Source organism: Acipenser ruthenus, chromosome 8 (assembly GCF_902713425.1).
Source record: "Acipenser ruthenus chromosome 8, fAciRut3.2 maternal haplotype, whole genome shotgun sequence".
Classification (NCBI taxonomy): Eukaryota; Metazoa; Chordata; class Actinopteri; order Acipenseriformes; family Acipenseridae; genus Acipenser; species Acipenser ruthenus.
Window position 1 is genome coordinate 45,369,742 of NC_081196.1, and position 26,575 is coordinate 45,396,316.

At 40.4% G+C, this 26,575-nt stretch overlaps 1 protein-coding gene across 6 annotated transcripts in view; it reads left to right on the forward strand.

Moving 5' to 3' along the window:
- Positions 1-53: 53 nt before the first annotated feature.
- Positions 54-26,575, forward strand: part of LOC117407137 (intersectin-1-like) — an 83,263-nt gene continuing 56,741 nt past the window's right edge. For all 6 annotated transcript variants that reach the window (XM_059029090.1, XM_059029089.1, XM_059029092.1 and 3 more), the window contains exon 1: positions 54-272. The gene's annotated coding sequence lies outside the window, so the exon portion shown is untranslated. The remainder of the gene's footprint in view (positions 273-26,575) is intronic.

A 26,575-nucleotide genomic window follows, 5' to 3' on the forward strand; every position in this document is an offset into this window, starting at 1 on the left:
TGGCTGTAGATAAATGACAGCTTTTCACGCCAATCAAATTACAATCTCGACTCCTTTTTGTATTGGACAGCTTCCCTTTCCATTCATACTATTGAGGTAAAGTAGGCGGGATTGTCCCGCGGGGTTGGTTACGCTGCAGTACGGCGGCTCTGAGAGAAATAAACGGAGACGAAAAGGAAAAATTACTGGCAGCACGAAAGGAAATTTATTTTTAAAGAATATTTTTTAAATGACTTTTTAGAAAATAATTACAATGGATCTCCAACGATGAGGTAAGAATATCGAATTCATTTTTATGTTACGTTTTTCTGATGACGGAATGTGAACAAAACGAGTGATGATCAGAATAAGAATTCCATGAAAAGATGAGTTGAAATTGTACGATGGGGTCACCCTGGAAGGAAATCGCTGCTGCTGTTTTTAATTATTTATATCTGTAAATATATTTATCGATGAGTATTTTTTTATTCTATAAGGAAAGCATCACGAATACTCCAAGGGAGTGGTGAACGCTAAAGTTAGATTGCTTTATGTAAAAGGTAAGTGGGACTTAATTTAAAATAAAAATGAATTATGCTTCATTTGTCAGTGATGCTGTTCTTCATGATGTTGCGCTATGTCTGTGTTACCTTCGCCGGCTTTAGACTAACAAGACATTTGTTTTCATTAATTATTCATACATTTCACAGCGTGTCTTCAGATAAGCGATTAGTGATTTATTTAGCTTATTCAGTTTTATTTTGATGTGCATATTGCTGTAAAAAGAGCGACACTTTGGTCTTGAAATGGAATCCCTCCCTTTTTCATTAAAAACATATGGCTACAGTATTTTTCATGTCATTTTAGTGTGATTTGGTTAGTTTCACTGGACAAAATTCAGATGAATGTCTAGGACGCAAAGCGTTGCAGGCTGTATTAGTACAGCTTGGCTTTCAATTTTACAGCCCCTCGTTAAATTGAGTAGGCTACAAGAACTGCGTGGCAAAATTCCTTTATTAATTAATAGCACTGGCTACTGAACATCATGAACGCATGATTAGACAACACTTACTTAAAATTTACATTGAAGAGTGAACCCATTTTTTTCTAATTAAAATGGAAGCTTCTGCATTCTCTTGGTATTCATGTGTAAATCTTTCTTCTTTGGGGACAGTAGGAGATTTAAATGAGAAACACGTGAGGTGTTGAACTGTCCTGTCTTGGGTCACGACTGCAGTGCAATGAGTAGTAGCGGGGGGTCTTGTAGCTTCTACTTCACTCATCTAGCAACACCTCCAGAAACTATTGAATTTCAACTATCCTCCCCCTGTATGTGTGGCAGTTTTCCGTAGCAAAGTATAATAAAGCACAGTGAAAGCATGGTAAGGCATAGTTGTAAAACCCAGAGAGGTATGGTAAAGCATATAAAAAAAGGCAAACCATTGTAAATGTATAGTATAACCTAAGGAAAAGCATGGGGCAACTGCAAAATTACTGTGCAAATTTACTGTGGTAAAGTGCAGAAAAACAGATTAAAATATTGCCTTAAATACCCAGGTTTTGTAAAAAAATGAGAATACAAAAATTAATAAAAAACAGCTGCCTAAAAAGCTCAACAAAATCTGCTTGCTTACCTGTTCCTTTCTTTAACAATCGCAACAATACAGTGGTGGGGTGAAATCAGGATTGAGAAGCGTTGATTCCTCTGAACTTAATTGGTAAATATGTAAGCTTAAATGCTGCACATTTGCGTTTCAGTTTTAAATAATGTCCTAGTAAATGTAGCAAATATGCACACAGGGAGTGCTGCATTAGCTGCTGTGCTTTCTCGGCTAGTTTGCCTCAACCCATCACAGCAACCCCTACTGGGGAGGTGACTTTCACATTGGACATAGTTAATTTAAAATAAATACATTTAAGAAATCATTCATTTTCTGGGCCACAGGAAAAATTGTAGAAGTGTCTTCAATATTTGGTTGAATTGAATAGAATATGAACATTTGGCGATATTCCATTTGAATTAAGACACAATATAAATGTGTAAATTGGGTTTCCAAGAAATATGCTACTGAGCTGTTGAAATTGCAACACTTCTTTATTTATTTTTACTCCTCCTATTGCAATACATGTAGGCCCTGCCTAGCCATCCTGGGTGTACTGTACACTCCTTTACAGTCAGACTTGCTTCAGGGATAAGTCAGAGCTTTTAAGGATTTAACCCACGACTTGCCAAGTCTAATAGTCTGTTCGTGCCCCTTTGCATTATGTGGCAAAAGGGAGACATTATACAGTTTTCCTGTTCTTTATACTTTTAAGTAACAGGATTTCATAGGTATGCTGCTTTCAAAGAATTTTACAGTACTGTGTATGCCAGCTGCTTTACTGTTTAGTGTTTAGATTTATTTTATTAAGATAGCTTGGTTAGGGTTGCAAATGTCCTCCCAATGTTCTCATTTCTGACGTGCTCCTACTGTAAACCTTTGTTACTGTAATGAAGTCATCCAAAAATAAATATTGCAAATATGACCATCAAGCACAGTCAATAATAGAAACAACTGGCCTCCAATTCAGTCAGAGGGGATAAAAGCACATTTCTATTTGAGATGGCGTAATCAAAAAAGACCCCACCTGTTACAGAAGGTTTGTGGCTACTTTAAAACACTGTACAGTACAGCAAGCATACATTTTTTTTCGTATGCCAAGGCATTTTGTGGTGATGTTTTAAATATAAACTTTTTTTTCGGTAATGAAAGTACAGAATTTCAAGAGGCATCCCAGCACCTTTTCTGTTTCTGGTCACACCCTCAGGAGGGTGTGACAAATGGGTGGTCTTTAGTAAGAAAATCATTTTGTTTTTGGGCCAGCAAAAAGGGAAGGCCATGCAATCTGTGCAGTGCCTAAAGCGTCGCCTCTGTCCGTCACCAAGGGACTGATGGATTTTTAAATGTTGGTTTTAATGAGTGTCAGACAGTTAGTTTGAAAACTGCTTCAAGACATCTTGGCGTGATTTTTTGGAAAGGTTTTAGAAAGATTGTTGGGTGGGGTCTTCAATACGTATTTCATTTCTTGACTTCCTTGCGATCACTGACTAACCTGATACATTTAACAGATAACATTAAATGAATGTAATTGTATGGTTCTTATTTTCATTCCCCTGTCATTTAAACTGTAAATTATTTTATGCTTTTATCTAATAGGTCCGTCCCACACCTGCCTTCTCCTGCTTTGACCATGGCGCACTGTGGCAGTGTGCCCCGCCCATGTGTCTTATGTCGTTAAATGTTGCATGTGGTGTGTTAATGTTGGTATATATGTATTGGTGCACAGGATATAAATGGGTCTGTGTAACATGAGTGATTTAAAATATATAGTTGTATTTAGGCACAGGGATTGCACAATCACTTCACATGCAGATAAAGTAGGTAATAGTATGTGAGCACGGGATTGCACAAATTAGTTCACGTGCTGAGATTCAAGTGAATAATTAATTAGTAATTGAATCTCGGCACAGCTGTGTGTATATGTGTGTGTGTGTATGTGTGTGTGTGTATATGTGTGTGTGTGTATATGTATGTGTGTGTATATATATATATATAATATATATATATATATATATATACACAGTGCCTTGCAAAAGTATTCAGACCCCTGACCAATTCTCTCATATTACTGAATTACAAATGGTATATTGAAATTTCGTTATGTTTGATATTTTATTTTAAAACACTGAAACTCAAAATCAATTATTGTAAGGTGACATTGGTTTTATGTTGGGGAAATATTTAAGAAATAAAAAACTGAAATATCTTGCTTGCATAAGTATTCAACCCTCACACATTAATATTTGGTAGAGCCAGCTTTCTCTGCAATAACAGCTTTAAGTCTTTTGGGGTAAGTATGTACCAGCTTTGCACACAGTGTCGGAGTGATTTTGGCCCATTCTTCTTGGCAGATTTGCTTCAGGTTGGTTGGACGACGCTTGTGGACTGCAATTTTCAAATAGTGCCACAGATTCTCAATAGGATTGAGATCAGGACTTTGACTGGGCCACTGTAGGACATTCACCTGTTTGTTCTTGAGCCACTGCAATGTTGCTTTGGCCTTGTGCTTGGGATCATTGTCCTGCTGAAAGGTGAATTTCCTCCCAAGCTTCAGTTTTTTAGCGGATTGAAGCAGGTTCTCTTGCAGTATTTCCCTGTATTTTGCTCCATCCATTCTTCCTTCAATTTTAACAAGATGCCCAGTCCCTGCTGATGAGAAGCATCACCACAGCATGATGCTGCCACCATCATACTTCACTGTAGGGATGGTGTGTCTTGAGGCATGGGCAGTGTTAGGTTTGCGCCACACATAGCACTTTGAGTTTTAGCCAAAAAGCTCTATCTTGGTCTCATCTGACCACAAATCCTTTTCCCACATCGCAGCTTGGTCACTCTCATGCTTTCTGGCAAACTCCAGAGGTGCTTTCAGATGGTACTTTTTGAGTAACAGCTTCTTTCTTGCCACCCTCCCATACAGGCCAGTGTTATGCAGAGCTCTTGATATGGTTGACTGGTGCACCATTACTCCACTCCCAGCCACTGAACTCTGTAGCTCCTTCAAAGTGATTGTTGGCCTCTCTGTGGCTTCTCTCACAAGTCTCCTTCTTGTTTGAGCGCTGAGTTTTGAGGGATGGCCTTTTCTTGGCAGTGTTCACTGGGATATCCAAACACTTGGATATTATTTTGTACCCTTTCCCTAATCTATGCATCTGTATTACTTTATCTCTAACTTCTGTAGAATTCTCTTTTGGTCTTCATTTTCCTTCAGATTCACAGCCTGACCAATGATCCTTCAACAGTGGGGTTTTTATCCAGAAAATGTGACAGCAACTTTAATGGTTCACAGGTGGAGGCCAATGGTAAGGTAATTGTGTCCTCATTAGGGCAATTTCTTTCATGGGTGTAAACTGGGAGCTTCCACAGCACAGGGGTTGAATACTTATGCAAGCAAGATATTTCAGTTTTTTATTTTTCTTAAATATTTCCCAACATAAAACCAGTGTTACCTTACAATAATTGATTTTGAGTTTCAGTGTTTTAAAATAAAATATCAAACAGAACGAAATTTCAATGTACCATTCTTAATTCAGTAATATGAGAGAATTGGTCAGGGGTCTGAATACTTTTGCAAGGCACTGTATGTATGTATGTGTGTGTGTGTGTGTGTGTGTGTATAATATATATATATATATATATATATATATATATATATATATATATATATATATATATATATTATAATTAGGCACAAAACACTCACTCTGGGTTGGGTGTTCAGGGAGAAAAGAAAAGCAATTGCTACGTCGTGCTGGAGGACCAGCACGGTGCTTGTTTGTTTGTTTTGTCTGTTCGTCCTTTGTTGATGGTTGTGTTACAAACCAGGAAGGACCCGTGTCGTATTGTATAGTGAGTGTTTTGTTTGTTTTGTCGTGTCTAACTGTTTGGTTGTTGTCATTGTTAGACGGCTAACACGATCCGGAGCTGTCGCCAAGGGCCAGCACAAAATCGGACAACACTGCACTGTGTATCACGATTAATTGTATTTGCACCACGAGCACTACAGCACACACTATTGGACTGGTGACCGTGTTTGTACATTGTGGGTGATTTATAGCGTGTTATTATTTGCAGGACTGCAGCCCTTTAACTGCTGTGTATTGCACATTGCTGTGTATTGCACTTTGCTGTGTATTGCACATTGCTGTGCAGTACACATTGTGGTGTATTGCCAGATCATTATTCTTTTCTGCCTGGTCATCAGACTGTCTGGATTACAAATTAATAAACAAACCATTTTCACCCGTACTTTGTTTGTTTCAATTGGATTACTGCACCTGTTCACCTGCAGATCACTTACCACTTTGCCACACGCACCCATAGAGCAGTTATTGCCAAATACTGTAGCATTTTGCTGCTGTTGAAACTTTTGTTTATGGTGTGTTGGACACTCCTTTTTTTTATTGAAAATAAGGAGGCTTGGTGATGCAAAGGGTTAATTCAGTCTGGCCTGGTGGGCGGGGCAGGGGCGGGTCTCCATAATAGAACCGGAGCTAACAGCATTTTTGGAAGCAAGACCTTCTTAAAACCGGGAGGCTGCTTTTTATTAAGGTACTGTAGCATCACAAAAGAAAAGGTTTTGTTTGTACAGCTTGAAGTTGTTTATTTTTAATGTCATGTTACTAAAGTTGCCATTTTAGTTTCAGAACATTCTGAGCTTTAGTCTACAGTACATACCTATCTTCTAAATCGTTTAGCATGTGTGGTTCCCAGTGCTAGCTGGGCAGTGAAATGAAACGATATTCTTTGCAGGGATGGAAATAAGAAACCATTGCATAGCAGTTTGATCCAGTCCTAGTTTTACTATGAGTTTAATAAGACACACCGGAGCTTGTTACATACAGACTGTGTCTAATGAAGCTCATAGTAAAACCTGGAATAGGTGAAACTGCTATGCAATAGGAGTCTTATTTCCATCCTGGCTTTGTGCTTTATATGCAAAATGCTAATTCTACTATTACAGTAGCAGAATAACAGAACATATGTGCCATTTGTATCGGCAATACAGGATGCATTATTACAATGCAAGAATACCAAGACCGGTATGGTGCTTTATACTGTGTTCAAGTTTGTCAGTATGGTAATTTTAAAATTGTGCATGCATGCACCAATTCTTAATACTGTAGCTGCAAAGTTACACATCAGTCACTGTAGGTGATCAACATTTTATCCTCCTCAAGGATGCACTTGAATAGGCTTGTTGACTTAAAAGTTGCCTGTGCTTGGAATACCAGGGGTTTCCAAGTTATTGATTCCAACATAGATGTCATGGTTTTCCTGTTTCAAATACTTCATTTTTTCACGTTTGGCAATGAAGCTGTTTACTTTAGTTCATGCAGTGCGGTACATAAAATGTACAACTCGTGTGCTTTAGTTTGATTGTATCTTCCTCACATGCCTGTGTACTGAACACGGTAAATAAAGTGTGAATAATAAGACAATTGTTTTTTTTTTTGCAGACCTTGAAACCTAAACTAACCTTCAGTCCTTGCTTACTGTGGCTTTAGTGACCATTCCCTGAAGTGCAATAATAGCACTTATTTTCTTAGCATAAGAGTAAGGCAGGGGTGATGCGTCGTATCATTTGATCACCATCGATGGTCAAACATGTGCATCGTGACAATGCACATTTGCACCCTGTTCAAAAAACATAAGGTAATTGTATTTAGGTTAATTTTATACCCCTGCACATAAATGAATGTTGGGAAAACAACAACAATCGCTTGGCCTGAAGCATCTTAAGCATCCCAGCAGCGTCAGTCCCCAGTGAGCGGGTTTTTAGCAAGGCTGGACAGATTGTGAACAAGATCCTCTTTAAAATAGAATGTGGATGCTATCCTGATTCTTAACAAAAACAAAATCTAAGAAATGGACACAAAGATACTGGACTGTTTTTGTAAATTAGTTTTGTTGTTGTTACCTAAAATGATCCGTTACTTGGATTTGCTTGTTTAATTATTCAATGGATTATTATGCTTTTACCACCACTTGGCACCAATAAAGATGAAAATAAGGCAAGACATGTGTTTTTTTTTTTTTTTTAAGGAGTTATGCATTGTCCGATGTCAGTATAGCAGTAGCTCTAAATGTATTGCATCTTAGTTTTGGAAAATGATGTATCGATGGTTAAAAAAAAAAAACTGTCCCAGCCTTGCATACTGTAAGAGTGCATTACTTTACACTGTGTAATAGTGAGCTTATGCAAAGCAGTAATGACTTGCCTAAAGATATCGCAAGCACACAGAATTGCAATTGAAATGGTATTTGTTGAGGTCATTGCAACACATGGCTTGGCAGGTCGTTGGTTATTTTGAAGTGTGTCAAATACATAGCTGGAGAATTTCTTTGTCAAAGTCTACCAGTATCTCATTGGAAAGATATTCAAGCACTCTAACAAGTAGGCTAATAATTTACCACCATCACTAGGAATACTGCCAAACCTTAATAGTTTTCCCCTTAACCTTTTTACTGTCCCAATGACTAACAGAGAGAAGTTGCCAGTTGTTGGAACTAACCCACATATCTCATTGGGCTTTTAAAACAATATGAGGGACACCAATGTATAGTATAAGAAAAGGAGGTTATATAGTAAGAGGGAAGAGTGGTGATGGTAGACCAAAAGCCAGGTCTTCAAGGCTTTACAGCTTTTTAAATCCCAAGGCATAAAGAATGATGTAATTCATCTCCTACAGATCAAGATCAGTACTGTATGCAAGTTCATTTTGCCTCTTTTGGCATAGTAAGCCCCACTTGAATCTATTAGAACTGCAGTACAAACTGCTCTGAAAACTAAATTTAAAATCAAATAATTAACAATTTTTTTTAGATTTTTTTTTTTTTAACTTTTGTAGAGCAGCAATAAGCCAAAACAGGGATTTTTTTTTTTTGTACTGTGATTTATATCTTGACCCCACATACTGCTGTCTCTCCTCTTTTCTGTGTATGCCTTCAAATTGTATTGAGAATGCAGTGTCATTCTTGCTGAGACCTGAATTGCAAAGGGACAAGTAAATGGTTTCCAGAAAGGGATTTGGGTATTTTACACCAAACTTGGCTATATTTTTATAGACCATAGTGTAGAGACTAAACCGTGCATACAGGCCCGTGCCCTGAGCAGTTATGATGTCTGCTGCCGTGACACAAATTATCTTCAGCCTTCAAACATCAGTCTCAGATTGAACTTGATACTGTACTAACTAATTGGAAATTTGGAACTATCTCTTTTTAAGGCCATATAAAGAAATGGTACCGTGCAGATTGTGTCTGGGACACTGAGCACTGTGCTGAAGTAGACTTTTGTTTTTGTTTGTTTTGTTTTTAAAACAGTTTTTCATCCTTATAATAGCAACTGTGGCAATATACTGTTATCCCCCACTGGCAACAGAGATGTAGTGGAGGTGGCCATACAGATGTTTGTGAATACACACAAACATTGAATTCCTTAATTTTAAACGCTATGTGTTCATTTTACAATGTTATAGTTTTTAGATATTTTGAAAATCCCCACTTCCAAATTTAATAAAATGAGTTCAGCAGATAAAAAAAGCTATTTCTGGCAAAGAGCAGCGTTTTTAGTAAAGTCGTTAACATATGCAATTCAATAATGAACAATTCAAAGTTGAGCATTATATTTAATGCTACATTTCTAAAACAAAGGGGCCACTAATGTAGATGCCTTCCTCTTGCGTGCTATAAGAACAGAATTTTGTTTAAACTTATTCAAGCCAAATGTCTCAAAACAAAGCCCCAGTGGAGGCCATTTGGCCCATCATGCTCGTTTGGTTGTTAAAAATCTTGCAAAGAAAGTAAATTAGACAAAAGGCAACCACTCTGGCTACTATAATAAACTGTAAGTACTTTTTATAGCTTTCATGCTGAACCTGTAGTTGTCTGCATCGGTACTTTTGCAGTGCGACTTGTAAGCTTTACAGGTCTTGTGCTTTCCTCTACAGGTGAAGCGTCACATTGATCCTGTTGGGGAAACTGATATGCTGGCAATGAAGGCTGGTCTTTCTACACCTCATGCATGCAATTCAAAACACAGGATTTTACACGCTATCACTTCACATGCACATAAAATACAGATCAACACAAAATCCAAAGACTATAAAAACATTGCTAACATTTGACATGCAGTAGTTTTAATGACACATGTCGGCAAATTATATTTTTGCAGCTTCTAGCAAATGCACTGTAATGACAAAATAAACAAGCATCATTGAACTCCCTTTTGATCAGCTTCTAGCACATTCCTGTTTTATGTGTTATCTTTGCTGTGACTTTTTTTTTTTTATACACACTGGGATTCACTTAAACTAAAATAATGGAAGAAACCACAGTAAAAGTAAACTTCGGCAAAGAGATCGGGGTGGCGTTCTGAAAGATGTTTCAATAGACTGGTGGCATTGCCTCCTTTGTTCACTTCTTTAAAACGCTCAACATTTTGACTGTCCGTCTTCAACCAGATTGCTGTTGTCATCTGGCTGAAATACAAAATAGTTCCACATCAAGCTTCTCTCTCCGGTATTTGCCATGACTGCTGCAGTAATTTAATTCCCAGAGTGCGCAGGGTAGTTGGTCACTTCTGTAAGCTCAGTTCATATTGTTTTTAAAGCACACAATTAGAGTTTCGTTTTAAAAGCTCAAAAAAACAAAAAATTAGGTGTCATAGGATTTTGGTCTCATGATATACCGGGGAACACTAGTTCTTTTAGCCAAAGTGTTCTCTTAGGAGGTGTTCCTATATGCGGAGACTATAAGAATGAAAGAGGGAGCACATCTCCCCAACCTTTGCAATACCTTCACTGGCTCCCGGTGCAATCTAGAATTCATTGATTTCTTTACAGTGGATTGATTTCTTTAGTAACAAGTCCTTCTGTATTGAGGCTCTCGTCCCTTAAGGCAGTGGTGCACAAAGCGTGGGGCGTGTCCCTCCCAGGGAGTCAGTAAGGGGGGCATTTTTAAATAAATACATAAATGACAGCTAATTTGTCCATCTTAGAAGTGATGAGTGTCGGTGAAACTGCAGTGAACAGGGCCAAAATGGCGGCTTCCATGTATCGAGCGCCAAGTGTTTAAACAAACAAAAAAAAAAAAACATTTTTACAGGTGTCTTTCCCAGATTTAATGTAAATCGCATATTTTTTCCTAGATTTAACTAAAAAAAAAAGTCCAGATTTAACTTTACATAAATGTAAACAAACAATCTTAAGTTTTGAAATGTGTGTACTTTTATTTATTTATTTTTTTGGCATTGTATGCAGAGGAGGCTGTGTAGTCCAGTGGTTAAAGAAACAGGCTCCTAACCAGGAGGTCCCCGGTTCAAATCCCACCTCAGCCACTGACTCATTGTGTGACCCTGAGCAAGTCAGTTAACCTCCTTGTGCTCCGTCTTTCGGGTGAGACGTAATTGTAAGTGACTCTGCAGCTAATGCATAGTTCACACACTCTAGTCTCTGTAAGTCGCCTTGGATAAAGGCGTCTGCTAAATCAATTAATTAATAAAAGAGGAGGTGGGGAAGTGGAAGGATTGGCTCTCGGAGTGCAAGGAAAGCTCAGCTCAATTTTTTTTTGTGAAAATCCAGCTAAATCTGGACTGGACTGGGGGGGGGGGGGGGGCTGTATGCTAAGAAAAGGGTCGGCATATAAAAAGTTTGCTCACCAAGCTTTAAGGTGTTGATGACAGATGCCATGCAATCTGCATGAAAGCTGCTGCAGTATCTGCAAATTGTCCAGTGGGCATTAAGGAATTGACTGATTACTTAGCTGCTGCTGCACCCTCTCACCAAAAAAAAAAGGTTTTGCCTTTCCAAAATTTGAATCCTGAACAAGATCAGTAGCAGCTTTATGCACTGTTACAGATCTTGATTTATCACTGTCAGTATTTCGAGTAATGATCTGGTTCTGTATATGCCTACAGTAATATACTGTAACGCCTTTTGGAGGAATGTATGTGCCTTTTACAAATGTAAATAAACTGGACAGTCAACAAATGGAAGGCATATAAAACTAAATTAAGTGACCTGAGGCTCCTTGAATAACTGTAAGACACCCCACATATTAGGTGTCTTTGGAGTTTACATGTGTGTTCTAATTTAACTCTCGACAGTTTGCTCGAGCCAAAGAAGAAATGACCCTATCCCTCTTGCGGTTTACATGGGCTCCGTATATTTTACTCGACAAGCTGTCAACCCGACGTCATGCAAATAAAGGGGAAAGGACAGAGCTCCTATGCAAATTAGCATATGAAACAGCACGAGAACTGTGCGCATGGACATGCCCGAAAAGGTGGTATACATGCCCAGAGAACATTAACATGAGATAATCTGGGCTCCCGAGTGGCGCATCCAGTAAAGGCGCTCCTCGCAGGATGTGCCCTATAGCCTGGAGATCGCTGGTTCGAATCCAGGCTATGTCACAGCTGACCGTGACCGAGAGTTCCTAGGGGGCGGCGCACAATTGGCTGAGCGCTGCCCGGGTAGGGAGGGCTTAGGTCGGCAGGGGAATCCACGGCTCACCGCGCATCAGCGACCCCTGTGGCCGATAGGGCGCCTGTGGCTCTGCAGCGGAGCCGCCAGATCTGTGTTGTCCTCCGGCACTATAGGTCTGGTAGCATTGCTGTGGATCTGCAGTGCGAAAAATGACGGCTTGGAAGGAGCACGTTTCGGAGGACGCGTGTTTCAGCCTCCGTTTCCTGAGTCGGCGGGGGGGTTGCGAGCGGTGAGCCGGGGATACAGATAATAATTGGGCATGCTAAATTGGGGTGAAAACCGGGGTCAAAATAATTGGCGACGACTAAATTTAAAAAGAGAAAAAACAAAACAAAAAAAAAAAAAACATGATAATCTCATCACGAAATCCATGGTTGTGTGCCATGTGACATCTTGTTTTAATTAAACGGTTTAAAGGCGCAGTGTTAAATTGATATAATAAAGCTGTCTAATAGTTTAATACTTTTTTTTACTGATCTTACCCAAATTGTTTTTCATGTCATTGGTGGGGTAGTCTGTCGTTAGCAGTGACTATAATTTAAAATACTTTATCGCCTGTTTCATTAATTGAAGATACAATTAGATAATTAACTCTGAAGTGTATAAAATGCAGCTGTCCAACCCAGGTATTGCAGATCACCTTGACTGAAAACTGGTGGAGACGTAGGATTATAGAGATCTGTGTCGGACACCTTCCACGTATGCTCCCAAGGCTGTCTGGATTGGGAGCAGTGGACGTATTCACATGAAATGAGGGTTTCCATGTGAAAATGGGTGTGGATTTCCCATGTTTTACATCATGCTCACAGATAAATTAGATTTACCCTATCCCTCTGTGGCTGTTTTATTTCAGCCACAAACCTAATTCTCCCGAGTTTTCCTCCCAAACGTGCACGTGCATCACTACTTCACGTGTCAATAACAACACATGTAAACTCAGCCTTTGTAGACTGGTTCATTTACTGTAGTAATTCAGCTTTACAGTAGTTTTCAAATTGCACATGATTGTGTGAGACTGCATCCTTTTAAATGTTATTTGAGACAAAGGAAAATGTGCCTGGAGAAAGGAGTTCTTTGGTCTTTGTACTGTAGTGTGTTACAGCTTTTTCCGGGCACAGGAACCAAAGCTGTATGGAGTTGTAGGGGGGGCGTGTTGATGATGTCTGTAATTGTGACATATTGATGCTGCCAGGGAGTCAGCTGGCAGAGGTACTAGTTCTGCCTTTTAACTCTTAACACTGCAGACCTGTATAGAGGTCGTGGAACAGTAACTTAAAAACTACAGACCTCTGTTTTGTTGACTGGAAAGCTAAATCCTCTGAAAAACCAGAAGCTATTTTTGATGTGGCTTATGTCTTTATTTTTCAGTGTGAGGAACAAGTTACTTTACTCGTTGCTCAGATTTAGTGTGCAAACATCTCAATCACGTTTCCATAGTGACATGTTGCCAGACACTGACAGCTGCCTCCGAAAGCTGCAATTGATGCACTTCTCCATTGTCTGCACATTCTGCTAATCAAGTGCACTTGGCAGACATTCTCTGTTTGAATTCAAATTAGCAATGTTTGAAAAATAGTGTTTGTTTAGTCTTAACAAATGAATCTTTGATTCCAACATGTCCTGAAATTTACCATGAATGAAAACACTGATTTTGGCTTTACTGTACTGTAGGTGCTGTTGTAGATTGTGTCCTCCTGGGGACAAGGTTGAAAACAAAAAGTTAAAATTAGTGCTTTGATTGGTTTAAAACAGACATGCTTGTGAAACCAATAAAAAACTGCATATCCATATCCATTTTATGAGTGTAGTTCTGTTTTGGTCCCGTGTACAGTACTTCTGCCCCTGAAAGGAATATACATGGTATACATGCCCAGAGAACATTTTTAAAAGGCATGTCGTATGCAGGCAGGCTAAAATAATTGAATCTATTCAGTCTTGAACAAAGAAGACTACGCGGCGATCTGATTCAAACATTCAAAATCCTAAAAGGTATAGACAATGTCAACCCGGGGGACTTCTTTGACTTGAAAAAATAAAAAAGGACCAGGGGTCATAAATGGAGATTAGATAAAGGGGCATTCAGAACAGAAAATAGGAGGCACTTTTTTACACAGAGAATAGTGAGGGTCTGGAACCAACTCCCCAGTAATGTTGTTGAAGCTGACACCCTGGGATCCTTCAAGAAGCTGCTTGATGAGATTCTGGGATCAATAAGCTACTAACAACCAAATGAGCAAGATGGGCTGAATAGCCTCCTCTCGTTTGTAAACTTTATGTTCTTGTACATGCATTGGATTCTGCCGAGTCAATGCCCCGAATTGAACAATCTCTCCCCCCCCCCCCCCCCAAAATTACCTTTAGCTGAAAGTACACTTTTCACCATTAATTTCCAGTTTTTAATAACCGTGCGCAAATGATGCACATGGAGGGGAAATATCACGGCTCCCGTGGGGGAAAAAAAGCCTAAAAGTAGTTGCTCTGTTCATTAATGATTCAGGCAATTGCTTGTATCATCGATGATGAAGTTTCAGCGAAGACGTGGAGTTCGGTGGTTTCGGATCAGATGATACAGACTCTGCAGTCTGATTACGCTTTCCTGTTATGCTACTATCCATATTTTGGATTTTTTTTTTTTTATGTTTGTATTTTTATTTATTAAAATAAATGTAGACACTGCAAGAGCTTATATTGAACATTTTAATGCCGGGACTTGAATTTGATTTTTGTGTGCTGGGGGGATTTCCCCCCCTGTGCTGCAGCCAATGGAGGGGATTTCAAAATTTTAGGGGGGAATGGGGAAAAAAAAAAATGCACTTTTGCATATAAAAAACTATTTTACTGCATCATCATTCACACTGATGTTGCTTTAAAATAAGCTGCTTTCAGGAGACCTACAGCTGTTCATCACTGTGAGACAGAGCACTCTCCATTGCTTTTGCTATTGCCTGACATGAAGTTTTTGCTGCAGCAGAAGATAAAAGTGCTTTTCTTTTTAACCAGTGCTCCATTTTATTTATTTTTAATTTATTATTTTTTTAAAACTCTTTACACTCAGCCCTATTTCCGCCTGTTTTTCACTGTTTTTATTTATGTATGTTTAACTGCTGGATAGTTTGTATTGCATGTAACATATCAAATGAAAGGTCACACAATGTCCTTCCATATTATGTAAGTTGCAGCAGGACCAGGCATACTGTATGTGTTCGAGATGAGAATATGTGTAAAAAAAAAAAAAAAGCTTTTCCAAAAAAATCATGTTTGGTCACTGCTGTATATATTGTAATCAAAGATGTGTCCAAAAAAAAAACAAAAAAAAAAAACACTGCACCAGTGAACCAAAATATGAAATGAATATTTGGGGGGGGGGGGAGCTGAGCTGAGCTGAGCTGAGCTTCTAAGCTTTCCAACCATACCACCCCTTTCAGTCTAGCTGCTACAATGATGGAGCAATAGACACAAAACTAAACCTAAGCTGTTAACTCTGTCACATGATGAGAGGCTTAACTTCAGGCGATTGCAGTTCCGGCTGGGAGTACCAGGTAGGTGGCTTTTAAGGTGCCTCAGTAATATGTGTGTAACCTCTTGTTCCCCAAAATGAATGGGGCTGAGTTTTAACAATTAAATCGAAAGTCACTGCTTGCAAAACAACACCTAGATAGATTTAATATAGTCTTATTTTTTTTTTTTTTTTCCAAAACTGTTTGCTTACTGCATTGTACTGAGTTTCTATAATGCTTAAAGGTAGCGGCCTAGAATCACGTACAAGAGAATAAAGTCTTGGGGCACTTAAAATATCCAGCACTACTTTTATTTATTTTAACCAGAACTACTCAGAGTGCTTTCGTCACTGACGCCCACTTCCTTAGAGACTGTTGTAGCGTTTCAGGCATTCTAAATTGTAGCTTGGTGTCTTCAAATATCTCTGCAGGATTTTCCCACACTGGAAGTTGCAGATATGCGGAAGCAACTTGGAAAATGCGCGATTCCCATCCTGTATTGCTATAGTGCTACTTTGGATGTTCATTATTTTGTGTTGTTTTTTCACTCTGGACACTGCAATTTCTTACTTCCAGAGATTATGTAAAGCCCTTTTATTTTAGTGGACCGAAAATGTCACATGTTTATCTATGTTTTAAATGTACAACTTTTTATTCTAGCATTTCAGCTATATATGTGGTTTTCGTGATGTGCTTTTGCACTGCACACTATCTTTAAAAGTGCAATGTTTGTTTTGTGAAAATATTTGAAATTACAAAACCGTGTATACTGCAGCAGCTTTGAATAGTATTTCACCAGCCAATAAATATGTTAACTGCACTTGATTCTTTATCGTAACTGTGTGCTGTGCTCGACCTTTGAATTTGAAGCATACCTAGGCCTAATTGTAAACGTAATCTATCTATCTATTGTTAAAAATACTCCCTCTGTAATAAGGCCTGAATCAACCCCCCCCATAAACTTTTGCCTTTGACAACTTTACACCCATTTACCGTTGACTCGGCAGAATCTATATGTAGCATGGTGATTTAAACCCCATAATAAATAATATTAATTATTAATTGTGCGTAATCCAGCTCTTGGCCTGAGCCCCATCTAGTTAATAAATAAGCCAGCTGTAATAAAATAAAACTGGGGAGGGGGAACCTTAAAGCACAGTTGTTAGTGTTGCAGGGGGGGACCTTTAGGAACAAGCAAAAAAAGATCCTGTGGTGGAAGGGACAGGGGGTTTTGTTCGCGATCGTCTGCATGAAAAAAACTATAGAGAGTCTCCGCGTATAGCAGTTAAGTGAGCCATCTGAGGCATTATACTTTGTTTCGATTCATTGTATTGTTCAGATTTGGGAATATATGGACATCGAGTGATATAGACTCTGAGTTTATGTTGTGTAAAACGAGTCCTTATTTAGTTGAAAACTTGTATGCAGCTGTGACTGTGCCAATAAACCGAGAGAGTCGTGAATTTCCTTTTGATGCCTTTGAATCTTCATTGCTTCTACCAAGTCTCCGGGTCGGGTTAAAGAACAGGGACACCTTAAGCCGGCAACGCATAGTACTACCAGAAACAGCGACTCCAGACAATACAGGCTACATTTTTTCTTACTTTGATGCCGTGAACCGCCCTGATCTGGAGTGAAGACAGACTAGTACAGCGCGAGAGCGAGGTTGTCAGCCAGCATTCGAGCGAGGGAGAGAGAGCGACGCACCCAGCGCGAGAGAGAGAACTACACAGCCAGCACTCGAGTAAGGGAGAAAGAGACAACACAGTGAAAGCTGTTCATCAGTTAGGGATTCAGCACAGCTTTGCAACCAATGAGAATCAGCCAACGGCAGTGAAAGGGTACTACAATGTTGTGACATGGTCTTACGTCACGTGCGTGGATAGCCGCTGTTTAGCAATACAGAGAGACATTGGGGGGGTGGAGTTGAAACGCCGGCACATGCGTGCAGGATTTATTAATGCAAACAGAAACGAAAGTAAAGGTGGTCATGTGACTACCAGCCATGGTAACGCACAGAGGACACATACAGCAAGCTGTACAAAAGGCAAAATAAAACACAGTACAAAAACTACAAATAAAAGGTGCCCCAGAGGGCGAGCGCTAGTCTTAAAATGAGGCGTCCTGCTCCAGGAACCGGCTACACTACGTAACCCTCGCTATACATCACATGAGATCACTATCCCCTAACTAACCTACTCACGAGCCGGTATTCATACGACTCATGCTGTTTCATACGGCCGTGGCTGGGCATTGCCTTCACAAGCACCGCTTGCAGTCTCAGGGTTGCATAGCGGTCGTTCCTGCAGAGCGGACCCCCTCCTCCCGAGTATACGCCGCTCCCCTCTGGCATGGTGTTGCAGTCGCCCCGAACCATCTCCCGCGGATGCTTTTGAACTGACGGACACTCGGTCAAGACCCGCCCACCTGCTGATTGAGGTCCAGCACAGCCAATCACTTGTTGCCCTTCACCTCAACCAAGCCTAGCAGGCAGCAAGTCTCAATCGAGTGCCTGTCTGTAAACAATAATGTAATTAAATCAACTCCAAAACGACACACAATAAACCCATTTCCCCATACAAATGATACCAACACTAAATACACATGTGCAGGGTAATCGCCCTGCTACAAATCTATATATCTCTATATATATATATATATATATATATATATATATATATATATATATATAAAAGTTGGAAGTTGTTGGTGAATAAGATTTCCATCAATATATATATTTATTTTTTGTTTGTAAATGTTGAACATGCAGAATCCCAATAACCCCCAAACTGTGATAAATGTGGGCTCAGGTCAAGGTCTGCCAGTACATCTCACTTCTGACAATGTATCCCAGGGAGGTAGGGCACAATACCCCACAGATAGGGCCCCTGCTGGTTCCAGTGCTGGCCCAGTATATATAGACACCCCATTAGCTACTAGAATGGTGGGTGGTGGAGTAACTAGAAGGTTGGAGTGGGGCAGGGCAAGAGGTCCTCCACCTACTGGGGCGTCCACAGACCCCCTTCAAGGATATGTTGAGGCTCCAGTAAGTCCCCCAATGGGTGTTGGCGTAAGCGGCACACCCCAAGTGCCGATCATCAACCAAGAATGGCCCATGATCAACATTACCGGGCCTTCCTCTTACAGACCTCATGAGCCCACCTATTACTAACCAGTACCGTGGGTATGCAACACATGGAGACACACCCCTTACTAACCAGTACCGTGGGTATACAACGCATGGAAACACACCCCCAGCACCTGTGCCGATCGCCACCTCCCACCAAATGAGACAAGTCCCTGTATTCAGTGGAAATCCTGATCCAAAAGTTGACATTGAGGACTGGCTAAAAGATATCCAATACTTGCTGGAAGCCACAGCTCTACCGAGACACCTTCAGTTTGCCACCATAGTGAGACATCTTAGCGGTGGTGCTAGAAAGTTAGTGCTAAACCTCCCTCCAGCACAGCAGAGTCCAGAGCGAGTCTTTGAAGAACTAAGGGCAGAGTACAGCGAATACCAGTTGTCCCTAGATCCCATGGCAGATTTTTATGAGAGGTTTCAGCGCTCAGGGGAGACTGTTGGTACATACGCCATCGAGCTGCTCCGAGTAATTGAAGGCAAAGTGCATGGCGGACAACCTCTGCCAGACCGAGATTACAAACTGACACAACAGTTTATGCGTGGTTTAATAGATGAGGAGGTACGCCAGCGCCTGCTTCCCTTGAAGCCTAGACACATGACATTTCGTGAAATCCAAGCTGAGTTGCGTCAGATTGCTCGAGAGGCACGAGTGGCCAAGGGATCCAAGGGTTACAAAGCGGAAAGTCACCCACAGAAAATTGTAGCGCTAGCAGGCATTGCCCCTCAAGGCGTAAATAAAGCTGATAAAACCACAGATCAGATGAATGAACTGATGGAGATGGTACACACCATTGCAGTCAACCAGCAGAAGCAAGTTGAACAGTTAGAAAGTAAGATGTCATCTCTGCGGCCCATGGGAAGGGGCAGGAGATCAACAGGTAACCATATGAATCTTGTGTGCTGGAGATGTGGACAGAGAGGCCATATTGAGCGCTACTGCCAGACGGAAGCACAGGGTACCATGCAGAGCAGAAGGCCTGGGGAAGACCAGCCTTTAAACTGATACATCCCGTGTCCAGGGAGCAGGAGGCGGGGGAGAGCATAAACCCAAGCTCCAGCGAAAAGAGCCAGATCACAACCGATAAATGCTGAAAAAGAGGATCCGGACAGCATTATTGGACCATCAAATGAGGACACGGTCAGGATCAATGGGCTGACCTGCACTAGTCTGACTCTGGATCGCAAATCACATCCATCACAGATACATTCTGGAGGGACCACCCAGAGCTGAGACATAGAAAGCTGATATCAAGCCCAATACGGATCACCAGGGCAGGGGGCCAGGAGGTCCCCCACATAGGAATCATCCACTTAGAGCTTGAATTCCTTTCTTCCTATGATTGAAAAAGTAATTTGGTATCTAAAGGGAGGACGAAGACCCAACAGGCTAATGAGACGAAAAGAAAGCAGAGAAGTCCAGATGCTACTGAAAGAATGGGACCGTCTAAGGTTGGAGCGAGGGCTGCTATACAGGGAAAAAGGACCACGTGGAGAAGAGACACGCCAACTGGTCCTCCCAGAGACACTGAGACAGATGGCAATGGGAATGCTTCACAACAACCTCGGCCATTTTGCCGCTGACCGAACCCTTGACCTGGTCCGAGCACGTTTTTACTGGCCAAAGATGAGTTCAGCTGTAAAGGATTTCTGTGAAAGCTGCGAGAGATGTGGTTTGTGGAAGACACCCTTGGGAAGAGCAAGCGCACCGCTGGTGAACATCAAAACAAGTGAGCCTTTAGAGCTAGTCTGCATGGACTTCCTTTCCCTGGAACCATCTAGAGGTGGAATAGAGAATATCTTGGTAATTACAGACCACTATACAAGGTATGCTGAAGCGTTCCCAACCAAGGACCAGCAAACAACAACAGTAGCAAAGGTCTTATGGCGGAACTTTATTTGCCATTATGGATTCCCAAAATGCCTTCACTCCAATCAGGGAAGGAATTTTGAAAGCGCTCTGATTGGTCAACTTTGTAAGATGGCAGGGATCACCCGCAGCCAAACCACACCCTATCATCCTCAGGGGAACTGTATGGCTGAGCGATATAACCGGACCCTCTTGGATATGATGGGAACCCTGTAGCCAGAACAGAAAAGCAACTGGAAAGAACATGTTGAGAGCCTCACCCATGCTTATAGTGTGACTCGTCATGAAGCTACAGGCTACTCGCCATTCTTCTTAATATTTGGACGGCATCCCCATCTCCCCATAGATGTGATGCTTAACTTGGGCCCGAAATCACCAAGCGACAAAGATTATGACCGCTATGTGGAAGGGCTAAGGAAGAAACTAGTACTGGCCTATAACAAGGCTTCCCAAGCTGCCAACAGAGCCAGAAAGAAGCAAAAAGCTGGCTACGACAGCAGAGTTAAGCCTGCTAGTCTTAACGTTGGAGATCGAGTCTTAGTGGCCAATAAACAGGAACAAGGCCACAGGAAACTTGCAGACCTTTGGGAGCATCAGCCATATATTGTGACTGCAAAGAGAGCAGGGTTCCCAGTGTATACAGTTAGGAAAGAAAGAGGGGGCACAGAACAAAACATATACAGAAACCTCCTCGCACAATGTCGATTCCTCCCCCTTGAGGATCCACAGTCACCTGTAGTAGACCCACTGGATGAGGAAGAGGAGGAGATTGAGGTTTAATCTCTTGAGTGACCCAGGTGCAGGGAGTACGGAGTTAGAGGACGTTCTATGGACTGATGAGGAAACACCATGGGGGGGACAGGTCAGATGTCAAGGGACAGGCCAAACTTATTGAGTCTGAAGAGTTCATTAGTGGCAACCATGAGGCAGTACAGGAGCCACCTGCATCACCGAACCAGACCGCTCTGAGGCGCAACCCACCGAGAGAACGGCGTCGTCCCACCCGCTTCTGCCATGACTCCCATGCCACCTCAGCTGGGACAAGCTCGGAGGATCTGCTTGAAGAAGGACGAAGGATCTGGGAGCAGTGGGAAAAAAAAGAAGACCCAGACCCTGCAGCCGTATTGCACAAGAGACAAGCACTAGGAAACCTCTGATGGGGACATCTTTTCCAAAGCCAGTGAGGGTGTAGCATGGTAATTTAAACCCCATAATAAATAATATTAATTATTAATTGTGCTTCATCCAGCTCTTGGCCTGAGCCCCATCTAGTTAATAAGTAAATAAGCCAGCTGTAATAAAATAAAACGGGGGAGGGGGAACCTTAAAGCACAGTTGTTAGTGTTGCAGGGGGGGACCTTTAGGAACAAGCAAAAAAAGATCCTGTGGTGGAAGGGACAGGGGTTTTTGTTCGCGATCGTCTGCATGAAAAAAACTAGAGAGTCTCCGTGTATAGCAGTTAAGTGAGCCGTCTGAGGCATACGTTGTTTCAATTAATTGTATTGTTCAGGTTTGGGAATATATGGACATCGAGTGATATAGACTCTGAGTTTATGTTGTGTAAGACGAGTCTTTATTTAGTTGAAAACTTGCATGCAGCTGTGACTGTGCCAATAAACCGAGAGAGTCGTGAATTTCCTTTTGATGCCTTTGAATCTTCATTGCTTCTACCAAGTCTCTGGGTCGGATTAAAGAACAGGGACACCTTAAGTCAGCAACGCATAGTACTACCAGAAACAGCGACTTCAGACAATACAGGCTACATATATATAGCTCTAACTCCATCTCTTTTCTTGCACCAGTTGTGCATCAGTTAAATGCTCATTTCTTCTGCTGGGTAAAGAATAGGTAACAAAGATGTAACTATGGTATACAGTACCTACCGCTGAGAGACATTTGCTCAAACTGTGCTCAAATGTAGGAAACTTGGCATGTGCCTTCGTAGCCTGACAATGTGCATCAAACACAGCCTGTACATAATGGGATCAAATTTTTTGTTTGTCAGTGATGCCAAACTGCATCTCCAATAACTTCAAACAAGTCCTAAATGCAGTAATCCAGCCATCTTCTATGTTGCTGATATGTAATGCAATCTGGCTTTTCTGTCCAGTAGTATAATTTAGTCTGTTTCAAGCCCCGGATCTGGCATTTGTATTGTCGTTTGTCCATTTGTAGTGGTTGTAAGGGTCTGAGAAAATAGAATTTGTTCAAAGGAATAACTCTCCTTTTAATTCCCAGATCTGACGGATTAGTTACTGCAGTTAAGTGCTTCTTAATATTTAATATGAACATACAGTATTTAATATGAACACATTCACTTTGTACTGTAGTTCAGACTGAGAGTATTACCACAGTACATCTTGCTTTGCTTTTTTACTTTAAACCTACAGTAATTGCACAATATGTAATCATTTCCTGTATAGTAGCTTAGCCCTATCTTACACTATCTAGTGCATTGACAACAGAGAAGCCGCAGCATGCCATGTATAGAAAGACATTTTTTGGTTACCAGTCGATTTAAGTAAACTGCAGAGTTTGAACACGTGTGCTTCTGTCATTTACAGTATGCTCATGGGAAGGGTATTGGATTTTGGTCTGGAAATGAGTCATAATGCAATTTAATCTCTTGAGAAATGCCAGGAGTGCTGTAAGAACAGTCCAGTCCTCCTTGTGTGAATCGCAATTGAACCTGCTAATGCTTACTTATAATACACTACAATTTGCTTTTTATATAGCGCTTATATAGGTAGTTTGAAAATCTGGCTGTTCTAGTGTTAAGACATTCTTTAGCGCCATTTATTGACAGTGTCAGAAACTGGGGATACACAGTAATGAGGAGACTGTCTGTCTTGTACAGTGTCACACTTACATTTGAACAAATCTTAACAGCTGATCTAGTGATAAGTGGGGATAAAACATTCTTTACCTTAAATTATTGAGTGCATCAGAATCTGGTTAAACTCTAAGAAGCTTGACCTTGTTTCTTAACCTCTGTACAGCCGAGCCTTATTGTCATAATGTCACACTGAAAGGCAAGCATTTTTGTCATAATGTCACACTGAAAGGCAAGCATTTCTGACTGTTTTTTATCACTCTGTGTTTACTTATTTGAGACCGAGTTGGCACCACTAAACTTAAGTCAAGGCCAAAGTGTAGGATGTTGTGTCATTTGCATTCACATATAAAGCTAATTATTGGCCACAGAAAGAAACAACACAGTTTAACTTAATTTATTCAGAAAATACTGGTATGTGTTTTTTTGTTTTTTTTTTTGTTTGTTTTTTTTCAGTCAACCAGCAGCCTAGCTCCCTGTGCTGAAGCCAGATATTGGCTTTTATCTGTAATCTATGGGACTGTTTTTGTTAAATTTTAATAGCATATATTCTACTCTGTTTAACATAAACTCAGCTTAGAAATCGTGTTCCTGCATGTAACATACATGTGCAGGGTTCTCCCCAGGAATTCTGTACAGCCTGGCGGCAGAACATTATAGCCGGGAGCACTTTTAACAGAAAAATAAACTTGCCTTACCTTAAATATATAATGCGACAAAGAATTTGAATAATGTGTTGTCTTTCGTTGACTATATCTGGTTGCGCTTTTTTATGTTCTACATTTTCTTTTTCATTACTGTTTTTTTTATTATGGTAAATTACCGTGCTTATTTAGACACTCTGTGATTTGGCTGGTGAAAGATAACATAGGGTTATTGAAGTTCACAAAAAAAAAGTGTTAACCTTTTTAGCTTAATTATTGAGTTTATTGCTTAATTTAAATTGTTTTCTTTATGTTAAGTTTTCAGGGCATTTTGTTAATGCACGTCTATTTTTGTTTATTCGCTGTTCTAAATTTTTTGAATGCAACTGTTCATTTTAACCATTTTTTTTTTTTTTTAACACAACAGTACTCGCACACATTTGGTCACCATCATAACTGCTGCATGAAACCAGAGTGTAATAATCCAGCACCTCTACACTTAAGCATTTGTATGTTAGCTGACAAGTGTTCAGCTGATATCCCATCACACCTTTCTTCTTAAAGGTGTGAACCCCCAATATCTCTCACAATGCAGCATGCAGTGGGATCCGGGGTCAGGAGCCTGTCCTTCTTATTGTCAATTGTAGGCTGCTGTTCCATCACAACTCCTCTATTCTGAGCACACTACCATAACATTACAGGTGTATTTAAAGTTAGTTTCAACAGGAAGTGAAAGGTCTTTTTAAATAAGAAACTTAGGGCAACTACTGTACAGTAGGCCAATTTTATTAAATCTGCCCAGTGTTAATGAAACATTTGTAATTATCTGCTTGAATGCAAAGCATGCATGACTTGATCCAGTTGTTTTATTACACGGCAAGTAACCTTGCTGGATGTGCGAGACTGCTTTTTAAAAGGTTTGTTTAGCAACCCTTCAGACCTTTCAGTTTTCTTTTCCCACTAAATATATGCACTGTACAGTGAAATCGTGTACTGTAGACAGTTTCTTCACTTCCACATTGGAACTAATGGAAAAAAACCTTGGACTATGCATAATGAAACTTCTGAAACATGCTTTAATGTTGTCATGTGAGGGGTGCAGATTGGAGAGTGTGTTGAGCAAAGGACTAACAGAACTCGGGTGTGAATGCCAAGTACCGTATATTTTACTTGTTGCTTCATTTCAAAATAGCTTTTAAAGTGTTTTAAACAGAGGGAGAAATAACTCTCAGCTTATGCAGTTAAGGTAATGTAAATTATTTCGTTGTTATTGCTCTTGCATCTTTGTTGTACTGTAGATATTCCTGTACTACTATAGGCCTTCAAATTCAACAACGAAAGCTGAAATATTTATAGTATACCTAATGTGCTGGATAGGAGTCTTCACTCATGATTTGAATGCACTGATGGGCTTAGTTGTCGACAGCAGTCATTATGAAAGTATAGCTACTGTATTAGGTGATGTTACATAGGGGTCATTCCACGCCAACTCAACCAGAAAAGGGACATTTTGTTGCCTGTCCGTCTCAGATTTTCCTAGAAAAATTCACCTGGGAGTTTTCTGACATGCTGCCATTTATTTATTTATTTATTTTTTAAATGTACCCTTCAACCTGTGACCTTGCAAAGTTGTTATGGCCTAAAGTTTGGCACAAATAGCAAAAATTCAAATTTCAACACGGTTTAATGACCAGTGGTGGGACTTGAAACCAAATGTTTTTCACAGAATTTGAAGACTGGTACCTAAAGGTCTTGCAGCAATACTTGCATTTTAGGACCCACATCCCCTACATGGTAAAGGGTTAGTCTGGTTCAAATAAAACTCATCAGTTACCCCTCATCTGGCAATTTGCCAGAAGTGAGTAGGGTGCTTATTATTTTGAAAAGCCCTATTCAATAAGAGTAGAACGAGGTGCTACACATGATGGTAGCATCTAAATTGCACCCAGGGTGATTTTTCTGGTCAAGGTCCCGTTCTCACTTTAGGTTGACCTTTGCAAGGTCACAAGTCAAAGGGGAAATTTTTAAAATAATGGCTATCATTTCTGAACTCGGCGTGTCTGTAAACCCCCAGGCGAATTTTTCTAGGAAAATCTGAGACGGACAGGCAACGACACTGGTTGAGTTGGCATGAAATGACCCATAGCTATTGGATGCTCTAGGGCTGGGACCAACATGGTGTTTTCATGTTTGGCTATCCGTTCAAAACACTGATACAAACTTTCTTTAAATCCCTGCCATTGATGTATCTTTGCAATAAACAAAGAAGCAAAAGACACGTTTTCATAAAGTAATAGCATTACTGAGGTTTACTTAGATGAACAAGCAAGTGAAAACTGTCAAATTTAACTTCAATGTACACTGACATAAATAAACAAAATAAATGTAGAAAAAAGGGTGTTTACAGTTTACAGTGGGGGGAGGGGGGGTTACAATTTCATTTATTACATTCCACACACAAAACAACAAAAAAAAAAAAACACGTCAATCAGTAACCCTTGCTCTGAAGCTGGCCAGTGTTG